General features: G+C 40.8%; 1 pseudogene; it reads right to left on the bottom strand.

Annotated features, from left to right (window-relative positions):
* Positions 1-9,256: 9,256 nt before the first annotated feature.
* Positions 9,257-21,270, bottom strand: LOC101545778 (PHD finger protein 23-like; annotated as a pseudogene).
* Positions 21,271-22,616: the final 1,346 nt, after the last annotated feature.

The following is a 22,616-nucleotide window of genomic DNA, read 5'->3' as shown; positions in this document are numbered from 1 at the left end:
TAGCACGTGACATGGATGAACGGAGATGTTTCTGGCGCCTGCTCAAGCAAATTGAAGATGAACGGGATGACAAGTGATACAAGTGATATATATATATATATATATATATATATATGTATAGATGTGTGTGTATATATATATATGTATGAAAAAATTGGCCACACATGGTAATGTTCATGAGTTTCTCCTAGTTCTCCTAACTCAGAGTCACAACTAGCAGTGCTCAGAGGGTTATATGGGGTGCCAGGGATTAAACCTGGGTCAGCTGCATGCAAAGCAATCACATTACTCACTGTGCTGCCTGTTCAACCCCATATTTTCTTTCAACTTTTAAGAAATTCTCCTCTCTTCACTCTTACTGAATTGTATATTTGTGGGATTTATTTCCTGTAAATTTTAAATGTGTTAGCATATTTAATTATACTATAGTTTTTAAAATTTATGTACCTGTCAAAAAGTAAAAATAAAGATTTTGAAAAACGTTTTTATCAACTTATTGATTCATAATTCTTGGAACTTTAGGAGTTCAGCTTTATTCACCTATATGTGTACAGGTGTTACCACCTCCACAATAAAATTAAGGATGTCACTCATATGTGAGATATTAAGAAAAAAAGTAAGGGAACAACAAATAGTCAAAGGCATCAGAATTGCAGATTTGGTCTACAGAATTATGCTTACCTGGCTGGGGTTGGGGTTTAGAGGTGGGCGTACTAGGAGGGGCCCTTGGGACTCTGGCGGAATGAAGCAGACATTCTAGTGATGGATGTGGTGTTGACAAAGTATTATTAACATTATTGTAAACCACAGCATTGCAATAAAAAAGAAACAAGGTTAATCTCAATAGTTAAAGTACAAAGGAATAAGTATTTCCAGAAGAGAAACTGCATACTACATCCCCATTTTTCAACCCATGGTCTGTGGACTAACGCTGGTCTGTGTTAATTTTCTGGCAGTCTGCCAAAAACTTCTCTTCAACCAAAGCAGTAGCTGATGGAGCACTCGTTAAAAACATTAATTCTATAACATTGGATTTAGTAAAGAAAATACCATCTACATTAGAAAATAAAAATAAATCCTCCTCCTCAATTGTCATAGTTTATTTTTAATGATCTTAGAATTCTCTTTCCTGAAGCTGGAGAGAGCTCAGCAGGCTGAGTACATCTTTTGTATGTAGAAGGCCCCATAAAATCCCCAGCACTGCATTGTCCCTAAGGCAGTTATTAATTTTCATCTTTCATTAAAATATTTTCTTTAGGGGCCAGAAGGTACAGCTGGTAGGGCCATTTGCCTTGCACGCAGACAACCCAATTTTGACCACCAGCACCCCATATGGTGCCCAAAGAACTGTCTGAAGTAACTCCTGTGCAGCACCAGCAGTAACCTTTAGCAGCACCAGAGTGTCACTGTATGTGGCCCCAAAACCAAGAAATAAAAATTGTCTTTCAACACAGCAGTCTGTCTCTCTGTCTCTCTCTCTTTTTTGCTCCTTGGGTCACAACCAGCGATGCACAGGCATTACTCCTGGCTCTACACTCAGGAATTACCCCTTGTGGTGCTCGGGGGACCATATGGGAGGCTGGGAATTGAACCCGGGTTGGCCGCATGCAAGGCAAACGCCCTACCTGCTGTGCTATTGCCCCAGCCCCAGCCTCTTTCTTTCACGTTATCTCTCTCTCACAATTTATTCACTCTCTCTTTCTCTCCATATCTATCTATTTTTACTAAATACCCTTATTCAGGGAATGCATTAGTAAAAAATTTCCAATATCTGACATGAGCTGGAATAGCAGACCTTTCAGAAAGTTTACTTACCTGCTCTCATAGTCTGGGCCAAATAGTACAAGCTTATTTCTCCTTTCCTTTCTCCTACCCTCAATTTACCTGAGAATTTCATCAATTTCATCTGGGTTTTTCATATTTTTCAAGTTTCATCTCTGATTATGATATTCCCACCTCAAGCCCTCATTCATCTTAATACAACTCTATTTACACACTACGAGTTCATTGCGTTCATTGTGGAGACACTGAATAAAAATTAAAATCAAAAGGTGTTCAATAGAAAGTTTAACAAAAGCATATCTCTCATTGTCATGTGAATAATTTTATCATCCATATTAAATAAATGACACCACTGGAAGTCATAGTCTATATTTTATACTTATGCTCTATCAAACCTGATTCCACAAATACTACATACAATGTTTGTGTGTATGTGTATATGTGTTTGTGTTTATGTGTAAAGAGAAGTTTGTTCTTGTTACAAGTTGATATGTAATCGACAAGGATTTGCTGAATGTTTACTATATTTATCTTCTATTCATTGTAGAGAATCCAAAAAAGTACACACAAGGGCTGGAGAGATAGTACAGCAGGTAAGGTGCTTGCCTTGCCAAAAGCTGACATGGGTTTGGTCCCTGTCATCATATGTTCCCCACTGAGGCCACCAAGAGTAATCCATTAGTGTAGAACTATAGGAAAGTCCTGAGCACAGCTGGATATGGCCCCAAACAAACAAACAAAAAACAAACAACAACAACAACAAGACCAAACAGCACAAATAAAAGCATTAAGTAGGGGCTGGAGCAATAGCACAGCGGGTAGGGCGTTTGCCTTGCACGCGGCCGACCCGGGTTCGATTCCCAGCATCCCATATGGTCCCCTGAGTACTGCCAGGAGTGATTCCTGAGTGCAGAGCCAGGAGTAACCCCTGTGCATCGCCAGGTGTGACGCAAAAAAAAAGCATTAAGTAATGCCTATCACAGATTATTATACAGATGCTCATCAATTTACAGTGGGGTCATGTCCTTATGCAAACATCAAAAGAAAATATGGTAAATAGTCAAAAGTACTTTTAATGCCTTTAACCTACCAACATTATTGCTTAGTCCAAACTACCTTTAATGTGCTCAAAGTACATATTAGCATACACACATGTGTATGTGTGCATGTGTGTGTGTGCATGTGTGCCTTTTTTTCCACTGAAAATTCCAGATAAAATTCAATAGGGATGAGTCAAATGAAGGAAATAGCATATTTACATTTGGAGAAGATAAGATAAAATTCCATTAGATGGGTGTTGAACTGGGTCTTCAATATTAGCAGGATTTGACAAGCAGAGATTTAGGGGAAGGGCTAGTGGAAAGTTCCAGATTCCAGGCATGAATGAGTATAGCTAAGGCCTAGGGAACAGAACTTGCTGAGATGCATCAATTTCAGATTTTCATTGATCTTGAAGTAAGAACCAAGTTTAATCAGAGTGACTGAAACACACGAGGGCTTATTTATCTTACGTAATAAACAAGATAGGTGGTAGCTGGTCATTGTTAAACTGCTCAGGAATGCCAACTGATTGTAATTCTCATCACCTTTTCCTCAAAATATCAGAATATCTGCTGAAATATTAAGCTTGGACACAAATCCTAGGGAGTGAGGAAGTGGCTCAAAAGTAAAATGCACACCATCCATACATGAGACCTGGGTTCTGTCCCTGGCACTGCAAACAAATGAACAAACAGCAAAGCATCAACAAAAAACAAATTCCGGGTAATGGGTTGAGGGAAGGTCAAAGACAAAAATAGATTTCCTCAAAGTCTCTCTCTCTGTGACTTCTGCTTATATCCTATTGTCTACCTCTATTTTCAAGACTAGGAAAAGTCGATAATTTTTATCAGGATACATTATTATAATGAAGAAGGAGTGGAGAAGAGACACTGGGGAGGTGGTAATCTCTGCAAAAAAAGAAACTAGTTTGATTTGAGCATTAAGAGTGGGTGTACAAAAGGAAAGAGAGAACAAAAGGGAATGCCCTGCCACAGAGGCGGGGTGGGGATGGGGCAGAGGTGGGGGTGGTGGGAGGGATATTGGGATCATTGGTGGTGGAGAATGGGCATTAGTAGAGGGATGAATACTCAATTATTGTATGACTGAAACGCAAGCTAGAAATTTTTTGAGTCTGTAACTGTACCCCACGGTGATTCACTAATAAAAATTTTTTTAAGAAAAGAGTGGGTGTAAATTAACTAAGCCAGCAAGGGGGGGGAGCTGTGAATTCACTACGGCAGGCCTCAGCACTCTAACTCTTTTGCCATCTGCGTTCCGTAGTCCCACACTGCTTCTCTCAACCGGGGAGGCTGATGGTGAAGGGCGGATGAAGGAAGGAATGACGGCCAAACTGGTTGATCTCAATTGCAGTGTATTCCAATCTCATCTCTCCCAGCTTTTGTCTCCCCCCAGTATTTCTTCTCTCGCAGTCTCTTGTATTTTCTCGTCTAGTATTTCCCCTTTTCTTCTTCCCTGTATTCATCTCCCTGTCTCCTCTATCTCTCTCTCTCTGCTGTCTCTCTGCTGTCTCCATAACTGTCCCTCCTACTGACTCTGAATCTCTTTGCTTCTGCCTGTCTTCCTCCTGCTTATGGTTCCAACTATTCCCTGACTCTCTTTCTCTGTTTTTCTTGATTGAATCCTTTCTATCTTACCCACCCCCACACTCCGATCTACAGTCTTAGTTTATATAGTAATCACGTAGGGTGATGATACAAAGGTGGGGTTGAACATTAACAAATCAACAAAGAGAGGTAAGGCCACTCTTCCAGGAGATTAACTCAAGGACAAAATCTCATCTAAAGAGAGTACTCCAGGTTAGTAGGAGATCCACTCAAGGGCAGGATTCCATCTAGGATGTGTCGCTTTCTTCTTTCCTCAGCTAGTAATCCACTTAAATAGTTGTAGTAAATTTACTTCTAATATTTCTAACAATGTCATTCTGTATGAGCACAGTAAGAGATATATCAAGCTTAAAGTTTGATTCTTCCTGAGGACATCTCACTATATATTCCAGACCACAGTCCTCAGGCCAGGTTAGTCTTCCTAACCACAGCAGGGTACTTACCCAGTTACCTCTTTTAGGTCATGACAGAGTTTGTCTATGATCGTGCTCTTAACTTATACTTAAGTATTATGGCGCTTGTCCTGGCCCATTTTGATGTCAGGGTAGCTCACAGCTTGCTCTGGGTCCATTCAGTCCCTCGTTGGGAGCCTGCTTTTGGGGTGCTAGGGACTAAGGGCAACTGAGTTGAGAAAGCAGATGTGAAGGAGTGAATATTATTCAGAGTCAATTAACTCCCAAATTACAAAAGCATAATATTAGCTGTCTTCCTTTGTCCATACAAAAAGGACATTGCCTTAAGTTTACCTACACAAAAGACATAATTTACAATACAAGTTCAGTGTCCTTAGAAGGATCTGATTTTACAAATTAACAGAATCTGATTAGGGAAAAAGGTGATGAACTGGTTGAGGAGGAGAGCAGAGAAGAGTTTACAGATAAACAAAGGAAAGGGAGTGACTCAGGGGCACTGTGATGGGTGTAACCTGATAAACCGAAGTTCCCTGTGGCAAAGCTGAAAGACAAACCAATGTTATCCTACAAGTGGAGATACTTTTTATTAAATCAAAATTAATTTTAAAAGGAGTATGAATGTCTTGTGTCTGCCATCATTTTTGCTTTCCTATAATTTTCCACTTACTTGGCTATAATGCTATCAATGATAAGGGTGGCAGATAAAATGGGAACACAAAAGTTACTCAGAGTTTTCCCAGAATAGTGAGTGATGCCTGAAGTAAGCCTATGGAGAACTATGTGCTAAGGTGAAGGGTGGCTTGGACAAATGTCCGCAGGTAAGAGGAGGGGAATTCTGGGAATTTCAAGCATTTTCATGCTAGTTGGTGCAAAGTGCAATATGTATAAGGCAACAAAATAAGAGAGGTTGATAGAGATCAGAATGATAAAATGTTGTAAGCAGTGCTCAGGCATTTGGGCTACAACACTAGTATTTTAAAGGTATAACTGACATAATATCAGATTTGAATTGCAACTTAATGAATATCTACTTGTATAGATTGTAAAATGTTCACTATGACATATCACCATACATAGCAACAAATCATTAGCTTTTAAATAAAAAATACCAACACAATATTTTCTTGATTACTTGCTTTAATATCTGCTGCTTCTCCCTATAAGTTTTATAATGGCATCTATAAAACTTATTTATCATATCCATTAATAGTATTCTGGGAACCTAGCACTATGCCAAGTCTTTGAAGTTTATGTAATAAATTTACGTTCTTCATGGAATAAAATGTGGAAACTAAATATCCAAAGGAAAATTTTGATTACAATTCTCTATAATTTAAGAAGAATTTCTTTAAACTATAGCTGCCAGTGATTAAATAACAAGATATTTATTAGGGGAGAAAAGAAAGAAAGAAGGAAGGAAGGAAGGAAGGAAGGTAGGAAGGAAGGAAGGAAGGAAGGAAGGAAGGAAGGAAGGAAGGAAGGAAGGAAGGAAGGAAGGAAGGAAGGAAGGAGAAGGAAGGAAGGAAGGAAGGAAGGAAGGAAGGAAGGAAGGAAGGAAGGAAGGAAGGAAGGAAGGAAGGAAGGAAGGGAGAGAGGGAGGGAGGGAGAGGGAGGGAAGGGAGGAAGAGAGAGAGAAAGAGAGAGAAAGAAAAAGAAAGAAAGAGAGAGAAAGAAAGAGAAAGAAAGAAAGAAAGAAAGAAAGAGAAAGAAAGAAAGAAAGAAAGAAAGAAAGAAAGAAAGAAAGAAAGAAAGAAAGAAAGAAAGAAAGAAAGAAAGAAAGAAAGAAAGAAAGAAAGAAAGAAAGAAAGAAAGAAAGAAAGAAAGAGAAGCAGCAATATACATGTAGTGCTCATTCATAGACAAGGAATTGTGACTGATGCAAGTGCAGCGATGATTTCAGCCGTGTGATTGGAACAGTAGCAACCAGATCTGGAAGGCATACTTTTCCATATTTTAATTTTTGAGATCTGTTTTTGTTTAAATTCATTTGCTCTCCACAGTCCTTCTATAGATTATGAATCTGACTATAATCCAGGACGCTTACAGGTAGCTTTTCAGTCCCAAATGTGCAAACATCACTTACCCTAGTTATCTACCTGCCTGTTCCCTGCCCTTACTGTTTCCCCTTATCCTCTTCCCTGCATTGCTGTTGTTGACAGTGGTGTGATGACCAGGAATCACACATACCTCGCAGAGGTGCTTACACATTAATCTGTGATGCTCACACACAGTCTGGTTGCAGGCTTACTGGGGGGTTGCTGTGTTGCTCACACATATCCTCATGTGGGGTCACGCTTTCTGTACTTAAATTTTGTTTACAGTGCTCTTGGGGGTGAGGGGTCATACTCCTTTAGTTCTGCCTTTAGTTGTGCTATCCATACTCACCACCCGGCTGTGGTGTGGCCAGTAACTATTTGCAGCACTGGCAGTCAGAGAGAGTAAAGCTGCGAGGCTCAAACAGCACCAGGCAGCCCTGGGGATTGAATTCATGGCCTTCTGCTCGGAATGCAGTTGCTCTAAGCCGTTTAGTTATCCCTTAGCTTGCTCACTTAATAGTTTCAAGGATACAATTCTAGCTAGTTGTGTTATCAGAAACTTCTGACTTTCTAGCACATATAAAATCAGATATTCTGTGAGCTATCTGTGCTGTTCTATTCGGGGTAGACAAATAATGTTCTCTGTGCTCTTGAGTTAATTTAGGCGGCTTCATCACCTGTCATGGAGACACAACAAATAAGTGCCAAGGCTTTAAGCCTGGATGATCTGTTGTTTTACATTTTTTTCCTAGAGAACTACATGACACTGCCATTCCATCTTTGAACTGACCATGCTTTTTATAAGGGTCTTCTTAATTCTCCAACCACCCATGGACACAGATGAGAGCTTCCTTGGGGTGAGGTTGATGTGATATTAAATAGGAATTGAAGAAGTATTCCTGGTATAAGTGTAAAGGAAGGATAATCATTCACAATTTTAGAATTTCAGGACCACGCGGCCACTTGGCATCTCATGATATTCATAATAAGCAATAGAAAATAAATCATCTCGCATCTGGCTGTGGCAGGCAGGCTTGAGTGGTGGTGGGAAAATTCGAAATAATGGTGGTAGGAAGGTCTAATGATGGTGCGATTGGTGTTGAAAAATGGAATGCAATCAATAAGATGAACAGCCTTAAGAAAATAAAATTTTAAAAAAAAGAGTAAAGGGAGGAATAAATGAACCTTTTATAACCGAGTTGTAGTCATTCCCAGTCTACTTCTCAGTCTTGCAGTTTCTGAGGCTTTGTCACTCTAAGAGGTCCTGATTGTGAATTCTTGTGTATCCTCACATAAGCACTTACAAGTGATACCAGAAGTGCCAGGACCGGCCTTGTCATCTATCCCAATGCCTGAATTCCTTGCTGAACCAATAGAGAATCTGAATAGTCGAAGCTTTAGAAATGTGAGAAATATGATGCTTTCTACTCAACAAGGAAGACAAAGTCAAAAGGGGGGGAAACTCTAAGATAATGTTTCGTTTCAGCGATTTGGGGGTTGTGCAAGGAACCGGCCCAGTCATATTGCCTGGGGCGGCTCCCAGTGTCTCCAGACAGAAAAGGAAATGACAGCAGCTCTTGAGGAGAATAGAAGGGCAAATAAAGATCTTATTGAGAAGCAGGTAACTTGGCTGAGTTCAAGAAGCCTGTAATGATTCAGAGCTGGCAAGGGTGCTGTCTGGCAGCCCACCTCTCCCTTACAGCTGAGCTCCATGGAATCCACATTGTTCCTTACTCCGAATCTTCAGATGAGGCTTCAGCTTGTGATTGAGCATAAACATGAAGGGCCTCTTTGTTTTTACTTTCTTCTCTTCACAGGCCACATAGCCTTAAGCAACATTGATGATTTGACAATAATATAAGACTACAGTTCTTTCTTTTTAAAGTTCCAGAAAACAACATGGAAACCACTCCTGACGCCCGCCCCCCACCACCGCTGCATATTTGAGCTGCTTTTTTATTCACATGTTGGAGCTTTAACAACATAAATGAGCCATAGTTAAAAGAAACCTTTGAAAAAATTTTTTTTATATTTACACTAGTTTTATAGACAACTGTTTCATTCCATCCCAATTCCAACCTTGGCCCAGAGAGTGAGGGGTGGCAGATATGAGGGACAGATATTAAGTGTGTAGGGACCCAAATAGCCTTCCACCTCCAACTGGAATGGATCCGAGTTCAAGTAGTGAGTCCACAAGGTGGGAAGGGAGGGTAGAAAAGGAACATGAAATACTCATTTCCAAACGAGTCTTCCTTGGGAATTCTTGCCTTGAAATGGAACAAGATCCAAACTCTAGGGGATAAGCCTGAGGACCCCGAGGAACATTTCCCAAGTTACGTTGTCATCTGGACGTTGTGGTCTAGAGATGGCAAGGCCAGGGTTCTCCTGATTTGGGAAGCCCTCCTAACCGCCGGACCTCTGGCCGTAGTTCCTTGCATCTCTTGGCAGTAAAAGAAATCAGGGACATTGGTCTTCTTAATCTTAGCACCGGAGAGGTGGATCCACGTTCCACAAAGGCTGCACTCAATCATTGGCCTCCCTGTAAAGGGCTTTCGGCAGTAACACGTGATGAGATCCCATGAGTCATCACCTGATTCTACCATGATGTCCTCATCCATTACCCGCATCTCTCCTTCACTGGAGCTGGCATCTCCATCTTGGCTTGTTTCAGTGCTGCCTACCTCCTTGTTTTCACCGTTAGTGGGAGGGACTCCTTCAGGGTGGACGGTGGCAGCGATTCTAGGAGCCTCAGGTGGTAAAGGCAGCACAGGGACTGGGGCTTCACTGCCTACGACTGCTGCCATTTCTTCCTCCTCGTCCTCCTCCTCCTCCTCTTCCTCCTCCTCCTCTTCAGAGTCTGTATCACTGGAAGGTGCCCATGGAGGCCCAGGAGGTGGCAGTCTATCTCTCCGATCTGCCTTTTTCAACTTCCGCTTCTTGCTCTTCTTGATTCGAGACCTCTTTTCCCCATCCCCAGGGGCTGGTCAAGGCCTCCGAAGAACCCCAAAGCCAGCTCCCCCTCCTGGCCCCAACTTTCGGTTCTTTTGGTCCTTCTTTCGAGGAGGCTGGGAGAGGTCCCCCTGGGAAAGGGGCACTGGGGTAAGAGAAGCAGGGGGACGGGACGCATGTGTCAGAGATGAGGGGGATAGTGGAGATGTCATTTTAGGTCCATCTAGATCAAAGAGAGAGTCTTTGAGCTTCATGTTCTCAAGTAGGGTAGCACTGTCAGGTGTCTGCAGGTGTGAGAAAGTGGACCTTGGGGGTCCTGGCTGGGTGGGACCAGTCTGAGCTGCCCTTCTCTTAGATGACTTTGCTTTCTTAACAAAGGTCTGGATGGTTGGGAGATCTGAAGGGGCTGAATCCCAGCCATCACTGCAGCACTCTCACCGCGCAATGGAGAGCTGAGGCCAGAGGCTGGCCAGTCACTTTCCTCTTTGCTAAGGGAGATATGACCAGCATACGCCAGGACAAAACTGCAGAATTTGTTGAAATCCTTAATTGCTCTCCTATGTTTCTCTGGTGGCTGAGTCTCTGGCTTAAGGGTCGGAGGTAGATCTCGCTCCACAGAGATCCTGCCTGGGCCCGGTGGTGACTCCAGTCCGCTAGTCGCTGCCACCTCCTCCCTCTCTACCACAGCCTCCCCGAAACCTTTGAAATATTAATGAGGCTCATGGAGAGACAAAATATTATCTTGAACTGTCTCATTCCCACTCCTCATTATGATAAAAGTAGCAAATTATATTTTATTGCAGTTTTAGGGAAATATTATTTCTTCATTATTATTTTTTTGTAGGAGGGAAGACCCAGCAATGTTCTAGGATCCCTAGGGCCACTCCAGGATTTATTTTGTTTCGAGGGATTGAGCCCAAAACCTTGAACAAGTCATTTGTAATACCACTTGAATCACATCCCAACACAAGTAGAGAGAATGACATGCTGATAGATTTGTTTTTGGTTTTTAAGCCACACGTGGCAGTGTTCAGGGGCTTCTTCCAGCTCTGTGCTAGAGGTTTGCTCTGGTGGTGGTTCAGGGGACCGGGTAGTGTGGCAAATCACACTTGGGTCTCCTGCACGTGAAGCATACTCTCAACTGGTTAAACTATCTCTACAGTCCTCAAGGATGCAAAACTGGAAAGCAAGACTTTTCTATTTCTCAGGAATGACTGAGTATTTATTATTATTTATTTTTTGTGCTCTAGAGCCTCTCTTCCCTAAATGCATTCTCTCGCTAGAAAAGAGTAGTCAGCAACTTGTGTTTTACAAAACTATTCTACTTTAGCAGAACTTTTTAGGGTATAAATGATCTCAGTAGGTGAAAAATTATAGGTTTAGAGAAGTGAACAGAAATGGACTCAGATAAGATTTACTATTTATTAATATTTGTTGACTTATTTTAAATTGATTTATTATTTAATTAATTTGTTTAATTGTTTAGTAAAATTAATTTATTATAACAAATAAATTTATTATTAATTAATATTTGTTGACTAAGTATGAAGGTAACTGCTAATCGTTATCAAGTAATTATGATGTGCAAAAATCAGTAATGCTTAACTGATCCTATGAAAAAGATAGAATTGTTATTTTTATTTTTTATTACTGGAGAGATGGAAGAGTCTGGGAAGCTCCCCATGGTGTATTCGATATGCCAAATACAATAATAATAACAAGCCTCATTCCCCTGACCCTGAAAAGAGCCTCCAATCCTTGGGGAAAATGAGTAAGGAGAGGCTGCTAAAATCTAGGGCTGGGACGAATGGAGACATTACTGGTGCCCGCTCAAGTAAATCAATGAACAATGGGATGACAGTGATGACAGTGATACAGTGACTGCTTTCAATGTATATACTCCATACAAGTTATTTACATATATTATTTAATAAGCTATCAGCACTTTTGGCTTAGACATATAACATTTTTAAAGTCATCACTTGGGTAGCAAGTGAAATCAGGTTTCTTGTTGACCTCATATTCTATATTTTAACTTTATCTCATTGTGATTCAATAAAAATGTCCTTGTTGGGGGAATATTAAATAGATAACATTGGTAAAGACATAATGCAAAAATACACAGATACTCGGAATTATGGGTTGGAGCTATAGCACAGTGGTTGGGTTTTTGCCTTTCACAAGACCGACCCGTGTTCGATTCCTCCGCCCTGTCGGAGAGCCCAGCAAGCTACTGAGAGTATGGAGCCTGCACGGCAAAGCCTGGCATATTGGATATGTCAAAAACAGTAACAATAAGTTTCTCAATGAGAGATGTTACTGGTGCCCGCTCGAACAAATCGATGAGCAATGGGATGACAGTGACAGTGATTCTATTGAAATTAAATTTTAACAAAGTTCCTGTGTTGCAAAGAAATCCACAAAGTGTTCAGACAAATACAAGACAATATAATGAATCCCCATGTAGCCATTTTCCAATCTTATCAATTATCAATTCATGGTCAATATTGTTTTATCTAGACTCGAACCAGATGGCATATAACATCAATATACCGTACACATATACTCAATTTTATTTTAAAAATACATTTGTAATTTATCACCGGTTTATAATATTTTAGAATTTTAAAGATATAACTTTACCCTTCCTTCTGTGTATCAGGCTTACTACACACACCACCAAATTTCCAGTGACATCCCACATTCAAAAGAAATCTTTGTATTTCTTCCAAACTTTCATTTTCATTTGTAAAGATTACAATATATATCTTTAAAACATATGCAATTAAGAAAACATGTATAACTATAATACCTCTAACCACTACTTTTATCATCATCAATGTTTGATCCATGTTTATATCCCCCATTAGCTCATAATTTTTTCCTAGATTACTTGAACCATAATCCAAACAATGTCAATATTATATGATAGCACTGTAATATCATTGGAATTTCTTATAATCTGTTTATTTTATCTTTTTTCATTTCACTTATAGAAAGAAATTTAAAAACAATACTCTTAAGCTCATAGATATGCCATGTTAAGTACATCCTAAAAGCTATGTTTTTGGAGGGAATGCACTGTCTCAAATATATTTGTCTTTAGATATAACTCCCTGTTTTTCTGTAGCATAAAAGGCAATCAAACATTAAGAACGGTCTTACAAATGTTTTGCTATTCTTTGAAAACACTGAACAATAAACCATTTTGATTAGCTTGTATTTATTAAATAATAATACTGCAGAAGTCAGCTTTCAAAAACAATCTCCTTACCATCAATGTCTAGAGTTCTAATCAGTAGAGAAGTCTTTTAAGACCTGGTATCTTTAAACATCATAAGTAACCCTTGCCAATCACCAACACTTTATAAAGTCACATTCAGACAACTTAGATGTGTAGATAAGTGCCAGGACAAGCAGAAGAGCCCAAGAAGATCTAGCTCACATATCAGCCTGAACAGAAGTAAAGCAGACTCAGGGAGCAGAGAGAAATCCGAGGAAGCAGACGCTGTCGTGGACCACCTACTGGGGAAAAAAGGCATGTCATAGGGACTTACTTCACAATTTTGCTGTTGACTTGTTTAAGGTAAGCCTGGATGCTTTAAAAATATTTATGAACCAGAATATGTTGCTGAGGCTGACTTTCTCATCAGTGACTGAAGGAAAACACTCAAGGAGCATGTAGACTAACAGTAACGAAAAACAGCTGGTAAGAAGGGCTCAGATTAAGACTCCACATCTGCACTCCAGGTGCCAGAGCTGATGCTAGGGGTGATGTTTCTCCTTTAAATGGTGCTATCTCAGGTCTAGTCATCTGACTGTGTAAAAACAGGAGCTGACACAAGGGAGCTGGAAGGCCCCAAAGCAGCTTATCCCCAAGGGACTCCTCTGTGCAACCTGGGCAACCATTGGAAGAGGTTACCCAGGAAACCACAGAAAGAGGTTCTTTACTCTCCAATGTATGTGTATTTCATACTTCACACAACCACTCTTGCTTACAGGCTGAATCTATTTTGTCATAAGCAACATCTCTGCATTTCTAAAAACATGAGGAGGTGATGGCAGTATGACTCTCTGCAACAACAACAACAACAACAAAACCCCCCTCAGAAACAGACAAAAAAACCTCCCCAAAACCTGTTGGGTTTTAGCTTTACCATCAAGCTAGGCAAATCATTTAACTTCTTGGACATCAGATTTATCAATGGTTAAATGGGGATAAATATTACTCATTCGATGTCATATGATTTGTTATTTACAAGTAAATAATGTACAAGTACATAAAACAGAATGTATAAACAAATCTATGCACTAGTATACATGACCAAAGCATACTTGAGACCTATAAAGCATTATGAATGGATTAGTATAATAGCAATTATATTGCTATTATTAAAGCCCTGACCTCAGCATGACAGTAAATGTATAAAGGGAGCCAATGAGTTTTTAATTTACATTTCCTCATAGAAAAAATACATCACAGTTATTAAATCACCTCAGGAAAATTTCTGAGCAAAGATGAGGCTAAGGAAACAACCAGACCCAGAAAGAAATAAAGATAGAAGCAGAGAAAGGTATTTACTTTGGAAAATCTAAACTTGGTTCTTGAATCTTGAAGTTCATGTTTTTCTACCACATTGTGTTTAAGTTGAACAATGTGACTGAACTTTCTCACTCTGACTAGTGCAGGCTTGGCCTGGAAACAAAGGCAAGTCAGTTCTGAGGCTGAGATTCAAATAAACAAATCACAGGACAGCTGCAAACTGGAAAGCAAATGAGACAGCTACTGGAGTAATCCAACTAATAAAGGCTTCTCTCGCAGCAACACCCCAGAGGCCAAAGAGCTAGAAAGTCTCTTCCTTTTTGGAAAGCAGAGCCTGGAGAACAACTGGAAGGAGTAAGCTCTGTTTATGACTTCCTTTGAACTGATTTTTCCTGGGTAGGCACTGAGTCGAGGAGCAAGTTTTTCAAAGTCAAAAGAATGCTATTTTACCCCAAAGACAGTAGAAACAAGATCCAGGATGACAGGCCCATAGTTCCAACTTGTCTCAAATGATTAGGGGAGAGGGCAGTTAGGATAGAGAAGGGACCACTTTGACAATGATACTTGGAAATGATCACTCTGGGCGCCCCAGAGTGGGGCGGGTGAGAACCCTCCCCACCCCAAGGGACCCAACCCTGGCAGCCGACCTCCACTATCCAACCTCTGCCACGCTACAGACCGCTTTCCACATGCTCGACCGAGCCTCACACATGAGTGAACATATTCCTGGACGGGGCAGCTGCGTCATAAGACACTCTCTACCCATTTTCCATAAAATCATAGAGGGAAATATATTGATATCAATATCAATATCGATATCTATATGCCTCTCGGAGAGTCGGCAAGCTATCAAGATTATTGACCCCACACAGCAGAGCCTAGCAAGCTCCCTGGGGCATATTCGATATGCCAAAAACAGTAACAATAACAGGCCTCATTCTCCTGACCCTGAAAGAGCCTCCAATCGTTGTCAAAGACAAGTAAGGAGAGGCTGCTAAAATCTCAGGGCTGATATGTATGTTACTGGCCTCCGCTCGAGTGAATCGTTGAACAATTGGATGACAGTGATACAGTGATACAGTGATAACTCTGGAGAAGAACTCTGTGTTGAAAGTAGGTAAAGGAACAAAAATGATATCTTTTAGTACCTGTATTGTTGCAAACCATAATGCCAAAAAGGAAAGAGAGAGAGAAGGAGGGGGGGCGAGAGAGAGAGAGATAGAGGAGAGAGAGAGAGAAGAAAATTACCTGCTATAGATGCAGGTTTGGGGATAGGGATGGGAGGGAAACTGGAGACATTGGTGTGATGGGAAATGTACACTGGTGAAGGGATGGGTATTGGAACATTGTATGACTGAAAGGCAATCATGAATAGCTTTCTGTGTACACACAGTTTATCTTCAATGAAAAAGAATGATATTTTTGAAAAAACTATTACGTATAATGGTGAGCTCCCTAAATTAACACAGAGATTTGCTTTCTTTTCCTAAGTGAGCCCATTCACCAGACATTCTTGCCGAAGAACTGAAAGAGATTTGAGAGATTTTAGAGGTTTTCAACAGGAGGACATAGAAGAAATGGGACTGAGGGTGGAGTTAACAATGGTTCCCAATTACCTTTGCCGTGGGTAGCTTTACAAAACTGCTCAAATTCCATTTGGGAAGTGAAAATCAAAACCACAATGAAATTTCAGGTAACACAGGTAAAAATGACCTAAAATAATGAAAGAACTCTATAGAAATATCACAATGCTTAAAGCCTTCCATACAGTTAACCGAAGTTCAATCTCTGGCACTACTTATATTTTCCTAAAAATAACCAGGAGTGATCCCTGATCACTTTTCTTGTTCCTGATCTTAAACAAAAGCTTTAAGCTTTTCCTGTTGACTGCATTAGTTTTGTGTATATGGATTTTACTATGTGTTTATGGGTTGTGTGTATGGCCTTTACTATATTAAGCTCCTATTTCTATTGTGTTGAACATTTATTATAAAATAATAAGCAGATATTGAATCTTGTTAAGCTTTCTTTGCAACTACTGAAATGATCATATATGTTTAGCTTTTCATTTTTGTTTATGTGGCATGTCAAATTAATTGATTTGTGCATGCTCAACCAATCTGTAATCCCTGGAATAAATCCCATTTGGTCATGATATGCCGTTTTAGTGTACTGTTGATTTATTTCAGTTCAGTTTTGTTGGGTATTTTGATATTTATCAGCGGTATTACTCTGTAGTTTACTTTTGTGTATGATGTCACTATTTTTGTTATCATGGTAATAGTGGCCTCACATATATTGTTTGGAGAGATTGTATAGCAGGTGAGGGATCTGCCTTTCACGTGGCCCACCTAGGTTTGATGCCTGCACTCAATATTATACCTTGAGTCCTGTCAGAGTGATCTCTGAGAAGCGCTGAGCAATGCTAAGTGTGACCCAGAAACAAAAAATTAGAAGAAATCAAATATGGCATCTCCCAGGAAACTTTCAAGGGGCTACCTGTATCAGATTCAGATGTGCATATATTTTCTAGTTCTCTTTCTTTCTATTCCATTTTAGGAGTAGAATTGTTGGGTTTTTGTTTTGTTTTGTTTTGTTTTGTTTTGCTTTTTGGGTCACACCCAGCAATGCGCAGGGGTTACTCCTGGCTCTGCACTCAGGAATTACTCCTGGCGGTGCTCAGAGGACCATATGGGATGCTGGGAGTTGAACCCGAGTCGGCCACGTGCAAGGCAAACGCCCTACCCGCTGTGCTATCGCTCCAGCCCTAGGACTAGAATTTTAAGATTGGTGCTGGATTTCAACCTAACACCCCCTCTTTCCCTGGGACAAATTCCATGCACCTTATTATGTTGTAGATATCTGACAGGCTATATCTCCAAACTGTCCAGACTTACAAGGGAAAGATTGAATATTGCAGACTTCTCTTCTAGGCTGCTGTTTGGCAATCCTGTGATTTTTTTTTATTGAATCACAATTACAAAGTTTTCAGTCTAAGTCTCCATTATACAATGCTCAACACCCATCCCATCCCCAGTGGACATTTTCCACCAACAGGAGCTCCCGTATACCTCCTTCCACCCCACCCCCACCCCCTGCCTGTGTAGCTGATAGTTTTCACTTTACTTTGATTACCTTCAATATTTCACAAAAAACTCACTATTATTGTTTGGAGTTTCCCCCCAAAGTCAGACCTGCTAAAAGGAACCATTTCACATTGCTGACAATTAAGAGATATGAGGTCGCACGGCAGCTGTTGCGGCTGCGCGGTTTTGGATTTCTGTATAAAGTCCAGGGAAAATTCTGCCTGAAATTCATCACTGCAAGCTTTTACTTCCCTTTTGTGGAGCTCATAAAATGGAAAAGCCGAGAGAGAGAGAAACCCTTCCCCCCTGGCTCCGCATGGGGCAGTGGCTCAGTTCGCAGTCTAGAGGCATTTCTGCAAGCTGCTGGTGTCCAAAGTAGTTTAGTTGGCCTCTGGGATCATGCTTGTGCAGCAGCGGAAAGCTCCTGTGATCTTTTTAAATGGAGACTCAGACAGGATTATTTATTGAATCCAATTTCCATCTAGACTTTGCTTTGATTATGGAGAATTCTGAACAAATTTTTCTTATGTTCCAGGCAGAGAGATGCGAAGCCTGAGTAATGATCTTTTGAAAAATACAAAACTTAAGAAGAAATTGCCTTTATCCTCAGTTCCCAAAGGCATCAGGAGCACTTTAATTTGAGATGCAAATCCTGAGCTTATTGGAGAAAATGAGTCACTAACTAAATAGACAAATGGAGGCACCATCAGAGAAGGGAAGATTCAGAAAAGGAGAAGCTTACAGAAGAATCTAAAGGTCCTGTTAATAACGTGAAAGTACTAACAAGATTCTAAAGCTTTCCCTGTGGTTACTCCCAGACTAATTTTTATGCATGGAGAAAAATCCAGCCCAAGACATTTTGGAGAAATTGAATGTAAATCCCAGAAGCCATTCTCTGCCTGTTACCTTGGGAGAAGCCCATGTTCTCTCTTGACCACAAGTCTCTCTCTCCTCTCATATCTCTCTAACTATCTTTCAATAAAACTATTTTGACAATATGGACATTCCTCAAAAAATTAGAAATATGACCCATCAATATGATTTATGGAAATATATCCCAGGGATGCAAAAAAGCACAGTAGAAATGACATCTGCATTTGTCTGTTTATTGCAGCACTGTTCACAATAGCCAGAATCTGGAAAAAACCTGAGTACCTGAGAACATATGACTGGTTAAAGAAGCTATGGTACATCTACACAATGGAATACTATGCAGCTGTTAGAAAAGATGGTCATGAAATTTGCTTAAAAGTGGATGGACATAAGTGAAATGAGTCCGAAAGAGAGGGACATACATAGAATTACTGCACTCATTTGTGGAACGTATAATGAAATAATATGAGACTAACACCCAACAACAATAGAGACAAGGGTCAGAAGGATCCCTTCATGGTTTGAAAGCCTGCCTCTTGTGCTAGGGGAGAAGGCAATTGGGATGGAGAAGGGACCACTAAATCAATGATGGTTGGAAGGATCACTCAGGATGGGATATTTGTGCTGTAAGTAGACAAAGGACCAAACATGATGGCCTCTCAGTATCTGTATTGCAAACCATGATGCCCAAAAGTTGAGAGAGAGTAACGAAGGTGTCTGCCACAGAGGCAGGGGATGAGAGGGGTTGGAGGTGGCAGGAGGGATACTGGGGACGCTGTTGGTGGAAACTACATGCTGGCGTTGGGATGGGTATTCAATCATTGTATGACTGAAGCTCAGTCATGAAAGCTTTGTAACTGTATCTCAAGGTGATTCAATAAAAAAAGAAAACTCTTTTGTTTTATTATTTTAGCTGAAATTCATTTTTGTGAGGGAAGGCAATCTGGAACACTTGTGCCAATGTTAATATTGACTTTCACTTTCCTGTAAAGAACAATTTCTTGCTTCAGGCTGAATCTATAGCTTCCTGAGGACTCAGATTGCAGGGTCCAGTTCCACTGCCATGTAGAATAAGTGAAATTCAGGCACAGGTTGATGTTGCCTCATGGTGCTGGTGGGATGGGAGCTTTCTGTGCCATGTGTGCTAGTTGCAGACTTTACCAGTCCTAACCATATCAGGAATTTCCACAAGGTGATTGAGGCGGGTCAACCAAGAGGCAGAAGTACTGCTTAATATCTTCCCACTTCATTCCTGCCACATGCAATTTTAATTTTCTTATCTTCTTCCTATCACCCCAGTTACTTTTGTTTTTGGAGTTCTTTACATAATTTGAATGTCAATATTCATAATTTATTCAATAAATCTATTGCATAAGAGGTTAATTTTTCAGTATCTGACATATAAATACTTTCTCCCATTCCCATTCTATAAAATTGCAGTTAAAGAGATAGATAGGGACCTGGTTATGTATATTAGGAGTAAAATACTGCCTGGAATCTAAACTAGCCCAAAGGCATGATGAACTTTGAAACATAGCACCCATCTGAGGGTAGGAAGATGGGAAATCCATTGAGATGCAGATTTCCAAGCCTCCAGCATCACTGACTCCCCCCTTTTTATTTGCTCTTTTGGGTCACACCCGGTGATGCACAGGTTCTACTCCTGGCTCATGCACTCAGGAATCACTCCTGGGGGTGCTCAGGGGACCATATGGAATGCTGGGAATTGAACCTGGGTCTGCCGCGTGCAAGAAAAACGCCATACACGCTGTGCTGTCGCAACAGTTCCAATTACTGACTCCCTTGATGAGAGGTTCCACCCATGCTAAGAATAAAGACCATGCTAAGAATATGAAAAAAGGATCAACAGCTCCAAGCTCACCTCTTGGAAGCCATCCTAGCAACAGACTTTGGGAGGCAGTTTGGCTAAAATGAGCATAAAAAGATGCCGATTTCCCCATTCTAGGGAAGTGGCCTGCATTTCAGGGAGATAAGTACTTACTTTATGACATGCATTGTCCATCGATTTGGGAAGTGTTCTTGACTCTCTTCACTCTGGAGAAATCCATACCCTATCTTGAGCCCCAAGCTTTTCCATCTCCCTCAGATTTCACTAAGTCAATGTATTTAGATAAGCCTGTATTACTTCACTGACTTGTAACCTGAAATTCTTTATTGTAAGGGTAGGGAACATTTCTGGAAAACCTGGGCAGAGGTTAGGAGTGACTTTCCTCCAAAGAACAATTTCTCACTTCAGCCTGAGTTCATTGCTCCCTGAGAACTTGGAAGCTACCTTGTGGGACTGGTGAACTGGTGGGACACTAGCATTCATGCCATATAGGTGTTCATAGTAGACCTTTACAGTCTTATCCCACCCAAGATGCATTCCCCAGATGGTTAAGTGGCAAGATGGATAATGAGGTGGAAGCACTGTTTTCTTGAGGCTACCTCTCTTACTTCCCACTTCACCCAAGTCACCTATAACAATAGGCTCTTTCACATTAGTTTGTTTTGATGCATGGAAATTTTTTAGTTTAAATGTGTAGTTACATTCTTTGTGGGTAGAAAGATGATGTTCACCAGAATTAGGGTTTCCTAAGTGCCTTATGGATGTGGGCAGGGAAGGGATGACAGCCTCAAAAAGGAACAAACAGGACTCCAGGCTGCTTCATTCGGGGCATCCCAGAAAGGGGGGAATGTGAGGCCTCTCCCTGCCCCAAGGTCCCAGCCCCAGCAGCCAAAAGTCTTCAGAAATCAACGGCTGTCATACTCACTGCCGCTCTCCACACACTCTGGCTGAGCCTCGCCCACAAGTGAATCCACAGAAAACCCAGGTATGTGGGACTTGTGACTGAAAACAAAGGAACCTGGAATAAATGACCTCCCCCCAGGTCCCCCTTTTTCTGGCATCTTGGCAGTCATGCCCACAAGCCACCTCTGGCTGGTGCCAGATAATCTCATCAGCGATCATGATCCAGAGACTCTTTGTCCTTCTCTCTCTAAAGAGAGCATAAAACGACGTACCATAGCTATGCCACCAGACTCTACTTTAGGCTGCTTGATTCAGGGCATCCTGGAGGGTGGCGGGTGAGGCCACTCCCTGCCTCAAGGGACCCAGGCCTGGCAGCTGAAAACCTCCAGAACTCAACTGCTGCCATGCTCACAGCTGTTCTCCACAAGCTTGGGCCGAGCCTCACCCATGAGTGAACCTATTCCTGAACTGCGTGTCTGCGACATATCATATGTCACACCATTTATACTCCAAGAGTAGCGCACCACATTTGATGGGGTTTGAAATAGAAGGTAACAAATCTTAGGGGGAAATATATTTTTACAGATACATGTATGTGTATATACGTATATATACATATATATATATATATACGTACACAAGGCTCAATTCTTAACAAGATATGAGTAATCTCTTATAGAAGGGCTTAATAGCCCCTGGGTGAAATACAACAATCTTTACACACTCTCCTCTAAGGAAAGTTTTTTGGAGCATTTTCAGTGGTTTATTCACAATAAACAGTACAAAATAAATTATTTTGAGTCTGCTTTGGGGCAGGGTTTGGGAGGATGGAAACACCCAAAATATGATGGTGAGAATGTGTAATGGTGGTGGGATTGGTATCTGAATATTAAATGCAATCCAATGCTGTGAACTACTTTATAAAAATAAAATAATTCTTTTAAAAAACAAATAACAAACATGTAATCTCTCAGTACCTGTATTGAAAACCGTAATGCCCAAAAGGAGAGAGAAAAAGAAGGAAAGTGCCTCCCATAGAGGCAACCTGGGGGTAAGGGGAGGAAGGTGGCAGTAGGAAAACTTGAGACATTGGTTGTGGTAAATGTGCAATGGTGGAGACATAGGTGTTGGGACATGATATGACTGAAACCCAACCATGAACAGCTTTGTAATTGTGTATCTCACAGTGATGCAATAATAAAAATTGAGTCTATTACTTTGGCTCAACTGTTACTACTTCCCTTCATATCCACTTCAGTCATTTGGGGAAATTCCTAGGTAATTTTAGGATTGATGAAAATCTGTTATGACCTAGTGCACAGTGTGGACTTTATATGTCACCAGCCTCACAAGGCAGTTGTGATAATGCACAATTGTTCTACTTGGCATGATAAATAATTTCTGGCACCCAATTTCATGGGGAGCCATGGAACACAAGATGAAGAGAGAAATTGCACTTAGCAGGAAAGTCATTCAGTCCTAAATTCTATCTAAGCTTTTCCAGTTCCATTACTTT

The sequence above is a fragment of the Sorex araneus genome, chromosome X, assembly GCF_027595985.1.
Source record: "Sorex araneus isolate mSorAra2 chromosome X, mSorAra2.pri, whole genome shotgun sequence".
In the NCBI taxonomy this organism is placed as follows: domain Eukaryota; kingdom Metazoa; phylum Chordata; class Mammalia; order Eulipotyphla; family Soricidae; genus Sorex; species Sorex araneus.
Note: the sequence above shows the minus strand (reverse complement) of the source record. Positions and strands in the feature narration are given on the sequence as shown.